Below are 20,001 nucleotides of genomic sequence, written 5' to 3' on the forward strand. Positions count from 1 at the left end.
AGCACGCAGACAAATCTGCAAAGCAGACCACCCCAGACTGTGACAGGTGATAAGAGGAAGCCAAAGGGGGCAAGTAGGGGCCTTGTGGGTGACAAGGACATGGTCATGGGAAGGGCCCAGAGGAGCTGGGCCGGTCCAGGAAGCAGGGGGCTGTCTTGTGGAGATGGGAAGTCTGTGGACCGACCCTGGTGGGTGCTGAGAGAGGCACAGGGCCCTGGAGCCCAGACGAGGGCCCTCACCCATCCCGGGGCAGGCAGAGGGGGGGAGGTGGGGGTCCTGTGGGGCTGATATGAAAGGCTCTGAAGTCCAGGTCCGGGTGGGGGACCCTCTCCTGGGGCAGGGGCAGCCAGGCAAGGCTTGAGGCCCAGAGGTGACCTGCGGACATGGGTTTTAGAAGGACCCCACGGTTGCTGCGAGGCGGGCTTGGCAGGGCTGGCCAGGGGCGGGCAGGTGGGGGCCAAGGCTGTGTGTGTGGAGGAGACCCAGCAGCTCCTGGTAACTGTCCCGGCCCCTTTCTCCGGAGGGGAACCGGCGACCAGGCCCCCTTCACCTCAGTGTCTTTCCACTGAGCCTCTGCTCCAGGCCAGGCTGTGCTGGGCGCCAGAGGCTGCTGTGAGCAAGCCAGGGAGAGGTCGCAGCGGTGGGAACAGAGGCTTGTGACACAAGAAAGGAAGGTGGGGCAGGGCTGTGTCTTCCCCATCACAGAGGAGACACCTGAGGACACAGTGTCCTCCCCACGAGGCCAGAGGTGAGGTGGGTGGCCGGGCGCCTGCTGGCCCTGGAGGGGCCTGGAACCGAGGGGAGGGGCCGTGTCATCCTGAGACACTCCCCAGCCACCGGTGCTGTCCTCAACTGAGCTGGGGCTCCCAGGGCGGCAGGGCCACTGATTTATCTCAGAAGCACCTTTCAGGAGTGTGGCCAGGCCCGACAGAAGGGGCATTACCTCCCACAGAGGGACCCCCCCATGCCTCTCAAGTCCCCTCGTACAGGCTACTGTTTCCCCAACCTTAAGTTCACTCAGCTGCTGAGGCCAGGGTGGGTGCCGAGAGGCAGGAACGGTCCACACTTCCCCCCAGAGGGCCTGAGGGGGGGAACAGGACTCAGGAAAATTGCTGCACAAAGGGTCTGGGACAAGCAAGGGTGGGGAGACAGGGCTCCATTCTCTATGCCTTCGTACCTCATAACAGCCTCAGTTCACCCAGGAGATGATGGCTGGGGTGGTCAATGAGATCTCTTCTGACCTTCATTTTTTTTTTTTAATTCCAACAGAGACGAAACATCTTGGAAAACTGACAGGTCAGGAGTGCCTTCATGTGAACACCCCATGAAGCCAAACAAGAAGAGAGGCTGCAGTGTGAGAGATTTGAGGCTGACGCCCCGAAGGTCTTCCTGGACAGGCCCTGCCTGTTGTGTTCCAGGACTCCGTCTGGCTGTGAGCGTCCTCCAGCTGGCCAGCAGGAGGGTCCGGGGGCCATGACAGCATAAGGGACAGCTCCAGCCAGGCTCCTGCTGCTGGATTTCCTTTCCTGGCAGGCATGGGGTTTGACCTTTGACCTTTGGCCTGGTCACAGGGCAAGGTTGTTTGTCCACTCACCCCAATTACTGGGGTCACACAGAAACCAGTGCTGTGTTCAGAGGGGTTCCTGATTTCAGGAGACCCCTGTCTGACAGTGGAGACAGTCCAGGCCCTCAGAGGGCGCTACTCTGATGGGGGGGGGGGTGCACACAGCCCCTGCCTCAGGCAGAGACCCATGTCATGGAGAAGTGACCCAGGAGTCAGGCTGACACCAAACCCCTGATTCTGGAGGCAGCTGGACCCCAAGGGCGTGTGACTCTGAGACTGAATCAGGGGCCGTGGGGAGCAGAGATGGCGGCACGCCCAGCAGTGAGCACAGGACATGGGTGGGGGGAGTGCACAGGGACCAGGGATCCAGGCAGCACCCAGTGTGGTGCCTGTCTGTGGGCATGTGTACTGAAACAAGGCAAGGGGTGGGGAACCTTGCTCGAGGGTGTGTGCACACCACGGGCAGGTGTTCCAGTGCCTGTGCCCAGGTCTGCGGGGTGGGTGTAGGGGGCAGGACCCCCGGTACTGGTGAGCACACTCCACATAGACGCTGTGTGGGGGGCCTACAGGGTGTGAGGTACAGCGTGTGCCCTGCGCGTGCAGCACATGTGTATGGGCCAAGATGCACACGCCCAGGCAGGGGGACCAGCGCCAGGCTGAGTGGGGGCCTGGGCACCGTCCCAGGCTGATGAAGGCATCTGGGCCATCTGCAAGCCCAGCAGGGCCCCCGAGTCCCCTGCGTACAGGGAGGGGTTGGAGGGCTGTGCACAACATCTCCAGCTCCCTGGGAAAGCCTCGGGGGCCCTGCACGCCCATCTCCAGGCCTTCTGTCTACCCCAATCCCTCTCCCTGGCGCCCGAACAACTGGGCCTGACCAGTGAATGCAGGCCGGGCCAGCTGTCACTGTGACATCCATTCTCCGCGGTGGGGTCTGGGCACTTCCACCCAGCTTCCCTCCAACTCCTACCACCACCCCCTCCCTCCACTACCCCCACAGCTGGGAACCAGGCTGGGTGGCAGTTGGAAGCCTCCCCTGGCTGAAGGTGTTTGAGCCTTAACCCAAGAGCTGGGAGGGGCCGAGAAGATAAGGGGCTCTCTTTGCTCCCAGGACCCCCAGAGCCCCACTTTCCACTACCCCACTCCCAAGGCCTCTTGGAGGACTCCTGGGACCACAGCCCAGGCCAGGAAAGAGAAGCCTGCTCATTTGTATATCGCTTACATTCATTTGCATATGCCTCCTGGTTGGCCATTTCTAGGCAACCCTGGAATTCTGGTCTCACAATATGCTAGGCTTTTTCTCATATCTTTGCTCAGGGCTTCTCTCTATTCCCACTTTTTAATCCAGTTGTCTCCTAAGGGACAATCACACATGCACACTTATAGTCCCCTCCCTACAAACACGTGCATTTACAGACCTGCCAATACATACATGCAAAAGCTGCACACTCACCACAGGGATACACACCGATGCACATATTTTTACACTCACACATGCAGATGCTCATGGTTACGTATCCTTACACACACACACCTACACACATTTGCCTACATTTAGATACACACACTCCTCACATCCATTGTTGCATATTACACAGGTGAGTCAACGCATATGCATACACAGCTCAGCTTTGCACAGGGATTCTGGGGCCTGCGCATGGTCCGTGGGCCAGAGCTGGCTGCCAGTGAGGTCCTCCAGGCAGCAGACCCCACTCCAGACCCCTAAATGAACAGACCTGGCAGAGGTCTCACTTGTGATTCCCTGGGGAGTGGGGGATAGGTGTGTTGATCAAGTGGCTATTTTCAGTAGGTTTGTCAGGCCAGCATGTCCCTGAAATTCAACAGAGTAGTGGTCCTTTAATCAGAACTTTGTTCTTATTGAAAGATGACTTCAACCTACATTTTTTGTCTTATCTTCACCGTTTCCCACCCAAGCCCCCTGGCCTCATTAATCCCAAACAGCTTCTTTGGGTAACCCTGCCTTCTGCCTTGTTCACCCTTGTCCCCACCATAAACTCTCACACTTCTTGGCCTTGGCTCCTGTTGTTCCTTCTTCCTGGATGGCCTTCTCTCCCTCCACCTGGCAAACTCCTATACATCCTTCACGTCCCCTCAAATGCCCCCTCTTGGATGAATCCTTCCCCAGACTGACAAGACAAATAATTGCTCCCTCACTCTGCCTATCCAGAGGTAGAGCAGTGTGATGGAAAGACAGGGCAGAATCTATATAGGAGATAGAGATATGTATATAGGAGAAGCTTGAGTGCTGCTATCCTATTGTAAGGGGGGAGTGCAGGGGAGTTTTCTGGAAACTGCAAGTACATGGTGAGCATTTTGGTTTAAATTATTTTTTGTTTTATTTCTGGGAGAAAGAGCATGGCACCAGAGTCAGACAATCTTGCTTCCACTATGTGCTTTTCCTGCTGTGTGCCTTTGGGTGAGTGTCTCAACCTCTCAGGGCCTCTGTTTCCTTGTCTCTAACCTGGGCTCAAAGTGGGGTGCTGTGAGGACCCAGTTAGAGCTTTTGTGTACTGCGTTCTCATTTTACTGCACAGGGCAGATTGATTTGTCTCAGAGGATTTTCATTCACTTGTCTGTCTCCTCGCTGGACTCGAAGTTCATTGAGGGCAAAGACTGTGTTTTCATCTACAAAATGGGACACTAACAGGGCAGACCTCATAAACCTGCAGTGAGGATTAAATGAGTGAATTCATGTATGTGCTTAGAAGAGCCCCTCAACACTCCCTCTGCATTTGCTGTTATGGTCATTACAGCCGGTGTCATTCAGCTTAAACAACCACCTCGTGGAGGAGATACTGTTATCCCACCTGGCAGGGAGGAAAGCAAGGCTCAGAGGGGTTAGGGACTTCCTTGCCAGGGCTGCACAGCAAGGAAGTGCCAGAACCTGGAATTGAACCTGAACCTTCCAGAGTCCTAATCACTATGCCCTCCTGCCACCCAGCCGTGCAGGACATGACGGCACTGGATAAACTGATCATATGCCTGGCTCGAGGCCGCCAGATACAGCCTCCTTGCACGTGTCAATGTTTGCTGGCTCCCAACTCCCGGCCCCTCCCTGGGTCCCTACAGCGCACAGATCTGTGCTCCAACTGGACCTGGCAACTGATGGCAGCTGCCCGCTGGCCACTTCCCCACAGCCCACAGAGGTCCGTCGGTAGAATCTTCAGAAAAGGATTCCACATCCGAAGGCCAAGACAGGATGAGGGCCTGGGGTGGGAGGTCTCTGGCCACACTGGACTGGCAATGCCGTCAGTCAGCCCTTCCTGACACACACAGCATCCCAGCCGGGAGCACACGCCTCCTGGGAAGCTTGCCCAGGAATGTGTTTCCTGGTGGCCCCACCAGCCAGGCCTCACCCTGCCCACCCACTGCAGACCCTGGACCAGCAGCCTAGTGGACGCCCTCGGCCCCAGGGATAGCAAAATGCCAGGAAGGCGGGGGCACGAGGGTTTCCTCTGTGGCACCTGGGTACAGCCGGGCCAGAGAGTGAGTCCCCTGCCCAGCGCCCCCATGTCAGCAGGAGTCCCCTTTCCCTGTTTCCCGCTGGGGGCTTGGCCAATTGGAGGCCGGAGTCCTAGGACTTTCTGCCAGGGGCCTGGTCCCACCGGGTGCCTAGTCAGCTCTGGGGAGGGAACCTGGTGAGGCAGAATCCCTCCTGGTGTCCCCAGGAGGGACAAACCAGGCATCTTTGAGGCAGCAGAGCATCCTGTGATCCTGGGACATCATCCCCCTTCCCCCAAGATCCATGCCAGGCCTGGAATGGCAGAGCCAATGAGGCATGAAATGCGGAGGGAGAAACTTTCTTGGGATGAGATGAAGCGAGACACAGCAGCAAGAGGCCTGTGGCTCAGGGCTGATCCTGCCCACAGATGTCTCTGGCTGGGGCCCAGCCAGCTCTGGGCTTGGAGAGTGGGGGGAGAGAGGAGACAGAGATTAAAGGATTAGAGGCAGGAGGAAAAGGAGGGTGAGAAAGAGCCGGTGAAAGAGGTTCTACTAAGGAGGGTTTCTAACCCGGGGATCACCTACCCGAGGGTGGGGGGAGGGGGCTTCTGGGCAGGCCCCCGGAGTCTGGCAGCGCTAGCAGCCCCTTCCCATTTCTATACTTCTTGGGGAAAATCTAGCCCTCCCCCCAGCATTATGCAGCTTCCGCCACCCCCAGGACCTAGGGCGCCCACCTCGACGGTTCTCCACTCTAGGGAGGAGAAGGGGGAGGGCTCGGATGGGGGTGGAGTCCAGCCAGAGGTACTGGGAGACAGTGGGGCCTGGGCAGGGGGTCACTGGGATGCCTGGGACGACGGCTGACCCTCTGCTGTCTTCTTCAACATCAGCACCCCACCCCACCCATCCTGAAAGCAGCCCTCGTTGCTCCCGCGGCAATGAGAAAGTCCCCCGGGCACACCCCAACAAGGACGCCGGGAGTAGAGACTGCGAGTTACCAGATGTGAAACTCCTCCCAGGCGCGAGGGCACAGAAGGAATGACTTCTTGAGCCCCTTCAGATCCAGCCTGAGCTCTTCAGCCCAGACCCAGAGAACTGGGCGCCACAGGACTGCAGAGAAAAGGATTCTGTGGACGGGAAGCAGCGAGCGCCTGTGCGCACCCAGGGCCCTGGCCGCAGCGAAGGGCTCGGAACACTCTGTCAGGTCAGGTGCGGCGCAGCAGCGCCCTCTGTTGGCCAAAGGCGGATGCAGCCTGTTCAGGGCCTCTGCATCGATTGTGCGGGGCTGTGCGTGCGTGTGTGTGTGTGTGTGTGTGTGTGTGTGTGTGTGTGTGTGTGTGTGTGAAGGGGTGACGATTGAGACTGGCTGCAGGCCTCTGGCCGAATCTGAGTTCTCAGGAATTCCAGGAGTCAACACCCATTGAGGCAGTCATCTGATTTGGAAGAACCTTGGTGACTCCTACGTCAAGCCCTATTTTACTGCTGGGAAGACTGAGGTCAACAGAGGGAAATGCCTGACCCAAAAGGGGGCCATCCAAGTCTCAGTGGTAGTGCCAAGGGGGGCCTTCCTAGCCATGCCCACCAGCCGTAAGCCCCACCGCCCACCCCAAATAAACTCACAGGGAGCCAGCTGCACAAATGCAGTTTCCAGCCAGGTCTCCTGGCTCCCACGCCCCACCCCTTCTCCCCAGACTGTGGGCCCAGACCCCTTCTATAGAAATCCTAGAACCTCCCTGCCTCCCCAGCAAGCCCTCCTCACCGCCATACCCTGGGCCTCTTCACCCTACCCCACCCCCAGCCCAGGAGACTACCCTTGCTCCCTGACAAGCAATTTCTCACATGAAGCTGCTGGTTTCTTTTTTTTTTTTTTTCCCCAGGAAATTAAAACATTTTTTGCTTTTCCTTCTAACTTTATTGGATTTTCTTATTAATTGCAAAGCATAGTACTGTATGTCCTTTAAATAAATCAAGCTCAAATAAATCAGAGATGTCTAAAGAAAAGTGGATAATCTCCCCTCTCCCTTTGCAGCCCACACTGAGGTCACCAGCGTAGCAGAAGGACAGAGTTCCTTCCTTACAGTTCTCTAGGGGCGTTCGCACAAGTGACGAGTCGAGACCTATCACCAGCCATGCGAGCCGGTGCTACAAGCAATCAAGTCCGCAGCCAAGGTGCCCGCTGATCTCTTGGGGTTTATTTTCCAGTGGGGACGAAAGCGTGAACCAGGACGTTTCAAATGTGATGAATTCTCTGGGAAAAATAAAAGGTGGGGTGACTGTGACCTGGGCACGGGGATGGCTGTTAGAGAGGGGCTTCCGGAGCGGACAGCTGTGGATTTGAGCTGAGTCCAATAGAGGGCGCTGTAGACCACTGTAATGAGTGAATGTTAATCTAAGGGCTCCAAGAAGCCCCCCGGGTGTTTGGGCAGGGAAGGGATTTGATCTGATGTGGGATGTGCAAGGTCTTCTCGGGTGTCCCCTGGGTGGAAGAGGCTTGAGAGTGAGCCAGCGTGCTGCCAGGAGACAAAGACAGAGATGGAGATTCTTTCTTTTTAAATAAAAACGGGCTCGGAGAATACACGTTGTTCTGCAACTTGCTCTTTTTCCTTCCAGTACTTGACTTGAGGAATCACCCGCTCGGAACCCGCAGCTCCAACTCCAAAGGGGCAGCAGCAGTTCCGCACCCAGCGCCCCACTGCCACAGCAGCCCTGAGTGTTAATTAATCTTCTAAATTTTCCAGTTTGAAGGATCAAAAGTACATCTAAACAATTTAGCAATGAAAATAAATGTTGGTTTATAACCCAAAGTATAAAATAAATATCCATGAGTGCATACGGATATAAACAAATGATTGAAAAATTAATAAAAGGGGAGAATTGCAAATACATTATTAAGATACTCTTCCCTAAAGGAGAGGTTTCATAACTCCCCAGTCCTTAGGTGTGAGTAATGCATAGCAACTTCCAAAAAATACATAGGAAAGAAGGAGGCTGAGGTTGACCACAGCGGAGAAGCCTGACCAGGCTACCCCAGGGGATCAACATGGAGTGATGAATCATGTTGCTATGATAAATCATGTTGATATGATGAAAATGGCACTTGATCTCACTGATCCTCCCCTTCTGAAAAAAAGCCACATCCCCGTTCCGATAATGAGAAAAACATCAGACAAATCCCAACAGAGAGGTATCCTACAATGTGCTGACCAGCATTCCCCGAAACCGTGAGGGTCACTGAACGTGAAGGAAGGCTGTGGAACTGTCACAGCCAAGCGGAGCCTAAGGAGACACGGTGCATGACGTAGCGTGGTGGCCATCCTGGATGGGCTCCTGGAACAGACCAAGGACATCAGGTAAAAACTAAGGGAATCTGAATCGAGTAGGGACTGTAGTTCAAAATAATGTCTCAGCTTTGGTTGGCTAACTGTAAAAGATGTAGCGTGTTAACGTAAGATGATAAGAATAGGGAACCTGCTGGAGGGACCGCTATACAGGAACTGTATGTCTGTACAGTTTTTCTGTAAGTCTAAAATTTTTGTAAAAAATGTTCTATTATTTAAAAAAAAAAAACTACATCTCATTGTTGCATTTCCCCGACTCCTACTGAGGCTGAGTCTCTTTTCACGTATGTTCTTCTGTCTGTTGCTTGTTCATATTTCTGCCCATTCTTTAATATTTTGTCTCTTTTTCTTATTGGTTTATTGATGCATTTTCTTAGTTAGGATATTAACCCTTTGTTACGTGTGTTACAAATATCTTTCCAGGGTACTGTTTCCTTTTTATTTTGTTAATGAAAACTTAATGACACTCAGAAATAATTTTTAGGTAATTAATCTCTTTTTATTTTCTTTATGACTTTTGGGTTCTGATCTTACAGAAGAGCAGCTTCTTCACTCCTCAGGTTAAATAATTCTTCTTCTTCTAAACTTTCATCCAATATTTTTAGTTTTAATTTTTTACTTTAAATCTTTGCATCTTTAATCCATCTGGGATCTTTTCTGTGCATGGTGTTAAGTAAGGGGTGGGGATTGGCCTTATTTTCTTCCAGATCTATCCCTAATGCAGCAGCAGGATTGGTTGAATGGTTTGACCTTCCCCCTATATTGACATTTTCCCTTTTCAGATATTTTCTCCTGTAGATCCCTGGATCTCCTTCTGGGACAGTATCTTCCCCCATTCTCCACGCTGTTGTCAAAATTCAGTTCAGAAATTCAGGAAAACAATAGGATGGTTCTTCCAAAAGTTAAATAGAGAATTACCGCGTGAGCCGGCACTCCCGCGTCTTAGGTGTATTTCCTATTGGAAGCAGGGGATTTCATAGCGGCATATTCCCAGCTGCCAAAAGGTAGACACAACCCAAGCGTCCATCAGTGCACAAGTGGATAAATAAAATGTGATTCATATACACAATGGAATATTATTCAGCCATTAAAAGGAATAAAGTTCCAGGCGGGCCACGGTGGCTCAGCAGGCAGAGTTCTCGCCTGCCATGCAGGAGACCTGGGTTCGATTCCCAGTGCCCGGCCGTGCAAAAAAGAATCAAGTTCCATGCTATTACATGGATGACTCTTGAAGACCTCATGTTAAATGAAATAAGCTAGACACAAATGAACAAACACTGCATGATTCCATTTGTATGAGCCATCTAGAACAAGCACATTCATAGAGACAAAAAATAGATTCGAGTTTGCTAGGAGCCAGGGGGAAGAGGGTATATTGAGTTATTCCTTAGTCAGTACAGAGGTTTTGCTTGCTGTGAGGAAAGAGATTGGGTGTTGCATGGTGGTGGTAGCACAGCATTATAAGTGTGATTAATACCACTGACTTGTACACTTAAAATGACTGAAATGGCAAATTTTGTATTCTATATGTTACCACAGTAAAAATTATACAGAGATGAGAAAAGATGGCATGTTCACATCCGCCTTCTCCTTGTCTGCTGTGCCCACCAGCTCCCAATCCTCCCAGCACGCTCAACTTTTCCCCCCCCTGGCGTCCCCTAGAATTCACTCATTGCACAGTGTTGCGCTCTCTTCCTGGGTGACAGGACTGTCCCGCCTCCAGGACCTCCAATTGGACTGGGGAGGGGGCTGGGGGGGGGGACAGGGGCCTCGGGGAGCATGAGGGTGGAGGAGGGGTGTCGGTTCCTGTGGGAAGACTGGGAAGCGATGCTCCGAGGGCGGGTGGGTGCTGGCCAGACAGCCGAGAAAGAAGGGGACCGTGGAACATTGATCAGGGAAGGGAATGAAGTTCTGACACAGGCCTGGAAAATGTTATGCTGAGTGAGATAAGCCAGACGCGAAGGGATGAATAATGCATGATTCCTCTTATATGAGGTATCTAGAATAGATAAATTCATAGAGACAGAAAACAGAATGGTGGCTGCCAGGGTTTGGGGAGAAAGGGCTATAGGTTTTGGCCCTTCTCTTTGGGATGGTGAAAATGTTTGGACAATAAATAGCGATGATTACACAATGTGCTGGTTTAAAAGGAAGTATGCCCCCTAAAAAGCCATGTTTTAATCTAAATCCCATTTCATAAAGGTAGAATAATCCCTATTCAATACTGTATGTTTGAAACAGTAATCAGATCGTCTCCCTGGATGATGTGATTTAGTCAAGAGTGGTTGTTAAACTGGATTAGGTGATGTGACATGTCTCCACCCATTTGGGTAGGTCTTGATTGGTTTATTGGAGTCCTATAAAAGAGGAAACATTTTAGAGAATGAGAGATTCGGAGAGCAGCACCACAAAGCAGAGAGTTCAGGAGCCAGCGACCTTTGGAGATGTAGAAGGAAAACCCCTCATGGGGAGCTTCATGAAACCAGAAGCCAGGAGAGAAAGCTAGCAGATGACGCCACGTTCACCATATGTCCTTCCAGCCGAGAGAGAAGCCCTGACTGTGTCTGCCATATGCCTTCTCACTTGAGACAGAAACCCTGAACTTCCTCGGCCTTCTTGAACCAAGATATCTTTCCCTGGATGCCTGTGATTGGACATTTCTATAGAGTTGTTTTAAATGGGACATTTTCTCAGCCTTAGAACTATAAACTAGCAAATCATTAAATTCTCCTTTTTAATAGCCATTCTGTTTCTGGTATATTGCATTCCGGCAGCTAGCAAACTAGAACACACAACATTGTGATTGTAATTAATAGTACTAAAATGTACACTTGAAAGTAGATAAAATGGGAAATTTTAGGTTGTATATATGCTACCAGAAAAAAAAAATTTTTTAAAGCCATAGAACTGTACAACACAAAGAGTGAATCCCAATGTTAATTTTGGACAATAGTTATTAATATAATTATGATTATATTATCTCAGTAATTGTAACAAAGGTACCACACTGGTGCAAAATGTTAATAGTAGGATGCAGTAGAGTAATCTTTCAAAAACCTGCAACCTCCAGATGGGTCCCTGGACGAGTTAAGTCCTGAAACCTAGAGGGCTCAGCCTCTCCAGAACATCAGCTAGTTCCATCTCCCTACTCTATATTAGTGACAGACCTTTCCAACATGAAAAAGTTAGAATGGCCATAGCCCAAATACCCCTAAAGAGAGGGATAGAAAGATCAAAGGTGATGGTGGAGTTATACAGAGAAGATAGGATTTAGTAAATGAGTATGATGCTAAATCATTAAGCTGATATCTCTTTTAGTGTCCAGTATCTTAGAGCAGCTAGAAGTAAAAACCAAAAATTGTGGAATGGTAACTCATGTCAAATTCTGAAATATATTCTACAACTAACTGTGGTGTTGTGCTTTGATATTTATTGTTTTTCGGTGTATATGTTATTTTTTCACATACAAAAAAGTTGATTGTGGTGATAAAAAATATTTGAGCCCTCTAGCCTCCTATATTCTGGAGCAGCTAAAAGGAAAAATCTGAGAGGATCGTATGGTAGCCCATGACAAACTCTGGGATCTGTCCTATAACCACTTGTTGAAGAGTGCTTTGAAAACTATTGCCTTTTTATTTCTTTGCTTTGTATATACGTTATACTATACAACAAAAAAGTTTAAAAAATGTTAATAGTAAGGAAAATGTGAGTGTTTGGCGGGGTGGGGGGGCAGCGTATGGTTACAAGAAAAAGTACAAGTAAAACTCGGTACTTTTCTGCATGCCTTTTCTATAAACCTACAATTTAAAAAGAAGGAAGGGAAAGTCGGGCCTTTGTACTGGAGGGAGCAGTGAGTACAAATGCCTGAGGCCGGGAAGCCAGCTGTGTCTGAGGAGCTGTAAATGGGGCCAAGGCCACAGCCTGAGGTGCGAGGGGAGGGCAGGAGAGGGGAGAGGCAGGCTGGAGAGATAAACAGGGCTGGAGCACTTGGAGCCAAAGAGTTTGGACTTTCTCCCGGGAAGCAGGGTATCGTAATGAATTTGCCTGACACTCATTTTTCCATATCCACACGTCACCTATGTTATCAGGTACTTGGTATTTTTCTTTCAATTAACTCCTTTATTTTCACTACAATAAATGATACTTTAAAGGGACAGTTTGTATCATTTCCGTAAATAGGAAACCAGTATTCTTTGCCATAAATAGAAGAAAATCCTTAAAAATAAGCACATTTCTACCAAAATGTAAAATGATCGCCTGCACAATATTTTAAAAGAGCTCTCACAGCCCGCACCACACACACTTCGTGTCAGGATCACTGGTGTGGTGGGTGAAGGCGGGGCCACGTGGCCTTTAGTCCCGGCTCCAAAGAGTACTCGCTGGAAGTCGGTGGGGAAGACGCCTTGGCTATCCTAGCCTCAGTTTACTCATCTGTAAAACGCAGTGATAACACCCAGGGCTCTATCTGAGATGCTACAAATTACTTTCCAGAAACCTACAACCACCAGATGGGTCCCTGGACCAGGTGAATCCTGGAATTCAGAGGACCCAGCTTCCCGAGAACATTAACTAGTTCGATCGCCCATCTCATTCTGTCCTCCAACATAAAAAAGTGAAAATGGGCATAACCCAAGTAGCGCTAAAGAATGGGAGAAAGACAAAGAAGAAGGAAGAGTCATAACAGAAATAGGATTCCTCAAATGAGTATGACTGCTGAATCATTATACTGATATTTCTTTTAGTCTCCAGTATCTTGGAACAGCTAGAAGGAAAAACCGAAAATTATGGAACTGTAACCCATGCCAAACTGAAATCTTTTCTATAACTGATTATTGTGATGTACTTTGAAATGTATTGCTTTTTTTTTGTACATGTGTTATATTTCACACACAAAAAAAAGTTTTAAAAAAATGTAGCGTTAACAGACCCTACCTCCCCGGGTTGTGCAGATAAAACGAGAGGACGCGGTAACGGGCAGTGCGTGCCCTCAGTGTGCCTTGGCTAGTTTGGGGCAGTGCGGGGGACACCATCAAGTTTTAGAAACAAATCGCCCTCTGACTGTGGGGATGGGGGAGGAATGGTTGGGAGAGACCAGTCATGGGCCGAGGGGTCCCAGGGAGGGACTATGGGGCCCGGAACCCAGCCCAGGCAGTGGGACGGAGGAAAGGATGGAGCCAAGAGAAGGTGGGAGAGAGACTTAGATTTTCTCCACAGCTGGATATGGAAGGGAGGCATTTCCAGTGAAAGGCAGAGCTAGCCAGAGATTCTAATGAGATGGGGGTGGGGTGGGGGGATCCCTCTATGGAGTCGGAACACAGGGGTGCTCCAACTTTGCCAGACAGGGTATGACAAGTGCGATTTTAGACTTCTTGGCTCAACTGATCTCTCCAAGGAGAGGAGTGGGGCTGGGCTGGGGCCCCTTCCCGGTAGTGAGAGCTCCCAAGCCTGGTTCATTCCCCCCATGCACTGTCCTATACGGCGCCCTTGAAATCTTGCGGGTGGGGTGGGGTGGTGCTGGAACATCAAACAGAAGCAATGATGACCCCATCTGGGGCAGGGGATGTTGACAGAAAACTCGGGAAGTCTCTGTTCTGAACTTCCTGGTGTCTCACTTGGCTTCCACCCCTAACTGTGCCCTCCTCAGTGCCCACTCCACCCCCCCCCCACTTGCCCTCCTCCCCCGGGGGGGGGGGGGCCTTACATCTCTGATCTGCTTTGGGGTCAGAAGACCTAGGTTCCATCTCCCCATTAGACGCCCAGGTCAGTTCTGCTCTGGGAAGCCCTTCATCCTCCGGGGTCCCAGTGACGGTGTCGGCCGCCGCCCCCACCCCACTCCCGCCGCCCAGCGATGCCCAGTGGCGCCTGCCGGGGAGGAGCCTCTCAAGAGGACTCCCCTGAAAGGAGACGCGCGCCGGCGAAGGGAGCGCGCGGTCAGGCCGGGCGAGATGCCCCAGGCCCGCCAGGGACGCGAGGGACGGAGCACCCGGCAGGCCTGGGAAGGGCGCTCCGAGGTGGGAGCCTCCGTTCCCGGAGGTGGCCGCCATCTGGCGCCCAAGTCCATCGGGGTCCAGAGGGGCGTGTGCCCTTGAATTCCGGCCAGGGTGGCCGAGACTGGAGAGGAGCAAAGCTGCAATGTCTGCCGCCAAATGAGTAAATAAATGCGTTATATAATCATAGCCAGCCTTTATTGAGCACTTACTGCATGCCAGAAGGTGTCCTCAAAACCTTATACGTGGGAACTGTTATTACTCCCATGAGGAAACTGAGGCACAGAAAGGTCTTAACTTGCCCAGGGCACGGTGGCAAGTCCAGGATTGGACCCAGGTGGTCTGGTTGCAGCTCTCAAGCGCGATTCAGCGCCTCCCAGCAGCGAACGCCCTTCATTTTCTTCTTCTTTTTTTTTTTTTGAGGAGTCTTTTTAGAAGCGTCTCTGCACTCGCGGCCCTAGGGAGCCGAAAGGGTCTCCGCACCTGCCGGCGGGTGGAAGGAGGAGCGCCCTCGGGGCGGCGGGGCGTCCCCTCCCTCGCGGAGGGCTGAGTTTCACAGGAGGTGCCCAAAGCGTCCACCAGGTGGCGCGCTGACTCCGCGCGCCTCCGACGCGCCACACCCCGCGGTCTCTCTCCAGCGCCCCCCGCCGGAGCTGGCGCTAACCGCAGAGGCCTGGGGCCAGCCGACAGGTGGCCGAGGGGGCAGCCTCTGTCTCGGTGCCAGATGCTGGTTCCCTGCCAGGTGCCCTGCAAGTTTAGCGGCCCTGCTCAGGCCCTATTTTCTCCTCCTAGCTTCTCATCTCCAAACATGCTGTGAAATGTAGCAGGAAGGAATGCAGTTAGACTCCTCTTGTTCAGTGCTTCACTATTTGCAAAGAACTTTCTGCCAGGTAAATGCAAACAAACCACCAGAGTGGACTGTGTGCCCAGAGAAGTGCCAGATGCTTTTGCACTCACCAAGGCCTCGCCCCAGGAGATGGGCAGTATGATCCCGGTAGCAGGCAGGGTCGCTGAGGCCCAAAGAAGACAAGAGACTTGTCCCAGGCACCCAGGCAGCCGAGCTCAGAGCCAGCCCTGATCCAGATCTGCCGGGCTCCACGTTCCACACCCTTTCCACGCTACCACAGTATTTTGGAGCCTTTAAAGCCAGAAGAGGCCCCTTCTGGCTGGTGAGGTCCTGCAGAAGGCAGGGGAATAGACAAAATGACCTCTCAAGGCCTGAGGCGAGCACAGTTCCGGGATGTCAGTGGACAGCTTCCCTCAGGGCCTCCTGAGCCAGCGTGGTTCCCACCCCCACCCCCACCCCCCCTTCCCTGCTTCCTCTTCTCCCTGGGCTTACCTCTTTCTTCACTCCTTCCTACACGATTTGCCCTGGCAGCCCCATTCCACTACCTCCCAGGTGCTCTGCCTTTGCAAGCTCCCCCTACACCACCCGTCTCATCCCTACAGCCCAGTCTCCCCCCTGTGCCCAGTGCTCACTGCATCCGGGCATCCTCCAGCATCCTACACACCACCTTCTGGTACCCGGCACCACATCTTCTCCTGCAAACGTGCCCCTCATCTTGTGCTCCCCAGCCCAGAGAGCTGGGGGTCGTCTTTGACTCTTCAACCCTTACGTCTGAGAGTGTAACTCCTCTCCATCCACCCTTACACGTCTTGCAAGGCCATCACCTCCTCACTGTCCCCTCTGCCTCTGCTCTAATTCAGGACACCATCATCTCCCAGGCCCTGCAATCTCACCCACCCCTCAAACCCACACCCCACAGTACCATCAGAGTGATCCTTCTCAAGTGCAAAGCTGACCCCTGTTAAGATTCCTAATCAAAAAAAAGAAGAAGAAGAAGAAGAAGAAGGAAGGAAGGAAGCCAGCAAGCCAAAAGCCAACTTTAATCACAGGATGAAATCCAAAATCTTTCTCCAGGCCCATAAAGCCCTGAGCCATCCAGTCCCTGCCCACCTCCCGGCTGTCTTGTGTCACTCTCCCCTTGCCCAGTACACTTGGCTTCTTTCAGCTCCTCCAGTGCACTGAGCTCTTCCTGGTTTCAGACCTCATGGGCCTGGAAGGCTTTTCCCCCAGTGCTAGGGTTGGCCAACCCCTCCTCATTTTTTGGATCTCAGATGAAATATTGCAGCCTTGCAGAAATCTTCCCTGACCCTTCCCAGGTGAATCAGGACTCTTCTTCGCTCATCTCTCTCTCCCTCAGAACTTGTTGTTCCTCTCCTCTCTATCACTCACCAGCATCTCAGAGCCCGTGTATTCATGTGTTTATTTACTCTGTCTCTCTCTCAGCCCAAATTCCCCCATAATGTTGAGGACCGCAGTCTCTCCCTTCACAGGTACATCCCCTCACCCAGCCTAGGACCCAACATAAAAGTAGATTCTATAACTATTTGTGGAACAAATGAGTCTTTCATCTCCTTCTCATCAGAAGCCCATCCCCAGGCTTTCTTTCATCTCTCGCCTTTGTATGAGTTGCTTCCTCTGCCTGGAAGGCTCTTTCCTTCCGTCCCACCTGGGCTGATCCACACATTTAAGACTAATGTCTCTGGGATTTGTCCTTGGGGCTTCCCTTGTACCCCACACATTCTATTCCATCACAACACTTCAAAATCGCAAATTGCCAGGTAAACTGAAAGATTATTTAAAATAATGATCTTCTCTCTCCTCTCTCCCCGGACCTTTCTGCTCTAGCTGGCTCAAGGGCATTCACTCTCTGCCTTTCAAACCACCAGGAACCCCATTTCCCATGCATTCGATAAGTACTGATCAGGTGTCCACTGTGTTGTTTGCCTGCAGCACTGCGGGGGCTGGGGGTGGCGGTGGGCCGAAGGCGGGGCATGGTGGTGGTGAATAGAGGCAGGATTCTTGCAAGGGTGAGGCTGAAGCAGGTGGAAGCATCAGAGGAGCCAAGCAAATCCTGGCCACCCCACACCCATGGTGTGAGGGGGCCCAGAGGAGGCTGGGGCTGAGGGGTGGGACAGGTCCATTCTCACTGAGCATCTACTGGGTAGAGAGGGTACTGTGAGGGGGGCTTTGCGGGGTACAGGGCCTGAATGGCAGGGGGACATGTCCCAGCACTACCTCCACAAAGCTGTTGCCCCGCTTGGTGCACAGCAGAATTGATGGGGGTTGAGGACTGCCTTCCCGTCCTGGGAACAGCTGGAGGAACCACGAAAGGGTACAACTCCAGAGAAATTGCATCCAAACCCAGAAGTCACTTTTCTGTCTCTCCCTTGCTGGGCAGCCCTGCTCCTTTGCCTTGTGGCTCATTCCCTCCTACCAGGGCTTATCAAGGTGAGAGCCAGAGGCCACCTCTATCAGAATCACCTGCAGTCAGGGGGAGGGGCTATAAAAGCACACATTCCTGGGCTCCTAAGACTAAGGCCTTCTGGGGGTGAAATCCTAGAATCTGCCTATTGTACAATGGCCCCCTCTTCTTGGCACATTCAAGTGTGAGAACCCCACTGTCCTGCAGCTTCCAGGACCAGTTTCACCTGTCCTTGCCCCTGCCTACCTGTTCCTCCCCAGGATCCTTTGTGGCTGCTCTTCCTCTGCACTCCCCCTTAATGCCGGGGTGCCCAGGGCTCCTCCATCCAAGCCCCCTTCTACTTTTGCACTCTCCGCACCTCCAGCATCCCAAGCCAGACTTCCTGCTGGCCGTGGATGGTCAACAGCACTCAGATCTGACACAGTCAAAGCTGACCTCACCACCCTTCCCCAGACCCCATCCTCTTCCCCCTACCTGCAGTGCCCGCCCTCACCTCAGCCAGCCTCTCACCCAAGCCAGAAGCCTGGAGGGCATGCTTAGCTCCCTCCTCTCCCTTCCTCCTTAATCTCAGCAGCAACCAAATCCAGATGACTGACAATATCTTCAGGGTCCCCTTCTCTCTTACTCCAGGCTGCTGCATTCGTCTCCCAACTGGTTCCCTCCCACCCCCTACTCTCTCCCCTTTCCAGTGAATTCTCCAAAAGGTATCTAAACTGCAGATCTGTCTGTAATCACCGGCGCCCTTAAAACTCTCTAAAGACTCCTCATAAACAAAGGTCTCAACCACCAGACCCCATCACAGCCTCCTGCAACGGCCTCCCCGCTTCCCCTCTCTGCTCTAGGAATAGCAAACCACTTCCAGTTCCAGCTTCAGACTTTGATCTTTCAGTGTCCCCACCCCCCCCCCCCCGCCCCGCCAGGAATTGCCTTTGCCTGGCTGACTCCCCCTCACAAGCCAGCATCACCTCCTCCAGAAAGCCACCCCTGACCCCTCCCTCGCCACCTTCCTTGGTACATCCGTAATTCCTGTGCAGGGAACTGTTGTTCTACTCACCACACTGTGATATAATTATTGATTTTCATGTCTCTGCTCACACTAGTAGGTGAGATCCTTGAGGGCAGGGCTGGTGTCCCATCCATCTCTGTATCCCATAACTGGCCTGGTGCCTGGCGCTGAGGACATGCTCAGGCAGGGGCTGATGGATGAGCACACAGCGCAAAAAGAAGTGAGCGCCAGGAACGGCCAAGAGGGGAGTGAGGGCAAGTCTGGCAGGAGGAGCAGCCTGAGCAAATGTGTGGGAAGAGGGAAAGTGAGAACTTCCATTTATTGCACTCCTACGAATGCCCGCCAGCCATTGTGCTGCACTTTGTTTGCACATTTTGTCTCATTTAGTTCCAGCAACAACAGGTCCGGAAACTAGCATCAGAGAACCGAAGGAACCTGCCCAAGGTCACACAGCTAGATCTGGGGCAGAAACCAAGACCACCTAGTCTGAAGCCTGTGGTCCTGCCACTAGGCCACACTGTTCTCCAGGGGACAGGCCCTTCTGGAGATGGACAAGGAGTGGGCCCAGCTATGCCTCTGCCTCACTCAGGCAGTGAACCAACTGCCCACGCTCAGGCCATCAGGCCGACAGCTTCTTCCTCCCAGGCAGGCTCAGATGCCAGACCAGAAATTACCTGTTCCTTCCTCTTCTGCCTTTGGGGTCTTTAACTAGATAGGCATCCCCCCCACCTCCCCACCAGGGAAGGGCTGCTGCACCCCTGAGGTGGCCAACAGTGCCTGGGGAATGCAGGGGGCTCGGTGACATTATCTGGGTTCTGCAAAATAGTCTCCCTCATCGCATTTGGCCCAGGCTGATATTAGGATTCATCTGCATTGCTCGCGTGCCCGCCTGGCAGATGGTGGGGGAGGAGGCTGGGTGTGCGCTGGGGCCTGCAGCCAGGGACAGAGCTGGGCCTCAGAAGGCCACAGAGCTCAGTGCCCACAAATTGCGCCCCATGGGGCCAGCTCAGGCTGGGGGCCACTCCAAATCCTGAGGTATGTCCTCACCTTCACATCCTCCAAGGAGCACTGAGACCTGACCTCTGATTTGTCTAAAGACTAAAGGAACCCTGGAATTTCAGGAAGGAGACCTGGAGATAAAGAGGAGGGGTGATGGAGGATGGGTCCCCACCTTTGGTAATCTCATATCAACATCTTTTTCCTGCCTGCCCAGGAGGTTTGCAGAGGCCTGAGATAACCAGGGACCCCAGGAGGACGGAAGCCTACCTCTGGGCCTGGTGACAGAGAGAGATAAGTAGTAAAGAACAGAGGGACAGCCTCCAGAGGGGCCTTGCCCACCCCACACCCCAGCTTCTCAGTAGGCTTCCTCCCAACCCCAGCC

General features: G+C 52.6%; 1 long non-coding RNA gene across 5 annotated transcripts; it reads left to right on the forward strand.

Moving 5' to 3' along the window:
• The first annotated feature begins 738 nt into the window (after positions 1-738).
• Positions 739-7,816, forward strand: LOC143687598 (uncharacterized). 5 transcript variants are annotated; one of them, XR_013177593.1, is made up of 7 exons: positions 739-1,035; positions 1,270-1,432; positions 3,935-3,998; positions 4,117-5,068; positions 5,911-6,224; positions 7,050-7,189; positions 7,631-7,816. It is a non-coding gene; the product is annotated as an uncharacterized LOC143687598 (long non-coding RNA). The 5 variants fall into 5 exon arrangements; XR_013177589.1 differs by having other exon boundaries at positions 1,270-1,885; positions 3,931-3,998; positions 7,631-7,815; XR_013177590.1 differs by having other exon boundaries at positions 1,270-1,885; positions 7,631-7,815.
• Positions 7,817-20,001: the final 12,185 nt, after the last annotated feature.

The sequence above is a fragment of the Tamandua tetradactyla genome, chromosome 6 (genome assembly GCF_023851605.1).
Source record: "Tamandua tetradactyla isolate mTamTet1 chromosome 6, mTamTet1.pri, whole genome shotgun sequence".
In the NCBI taxonomy this organism is placed as follows: domain Eukaryota; kingdom Metazoa; phylum Chordata; class Mammalia; order Pilosa; family Myrmecophagidae; genus Tamandua; species Tamandua tetradactyla.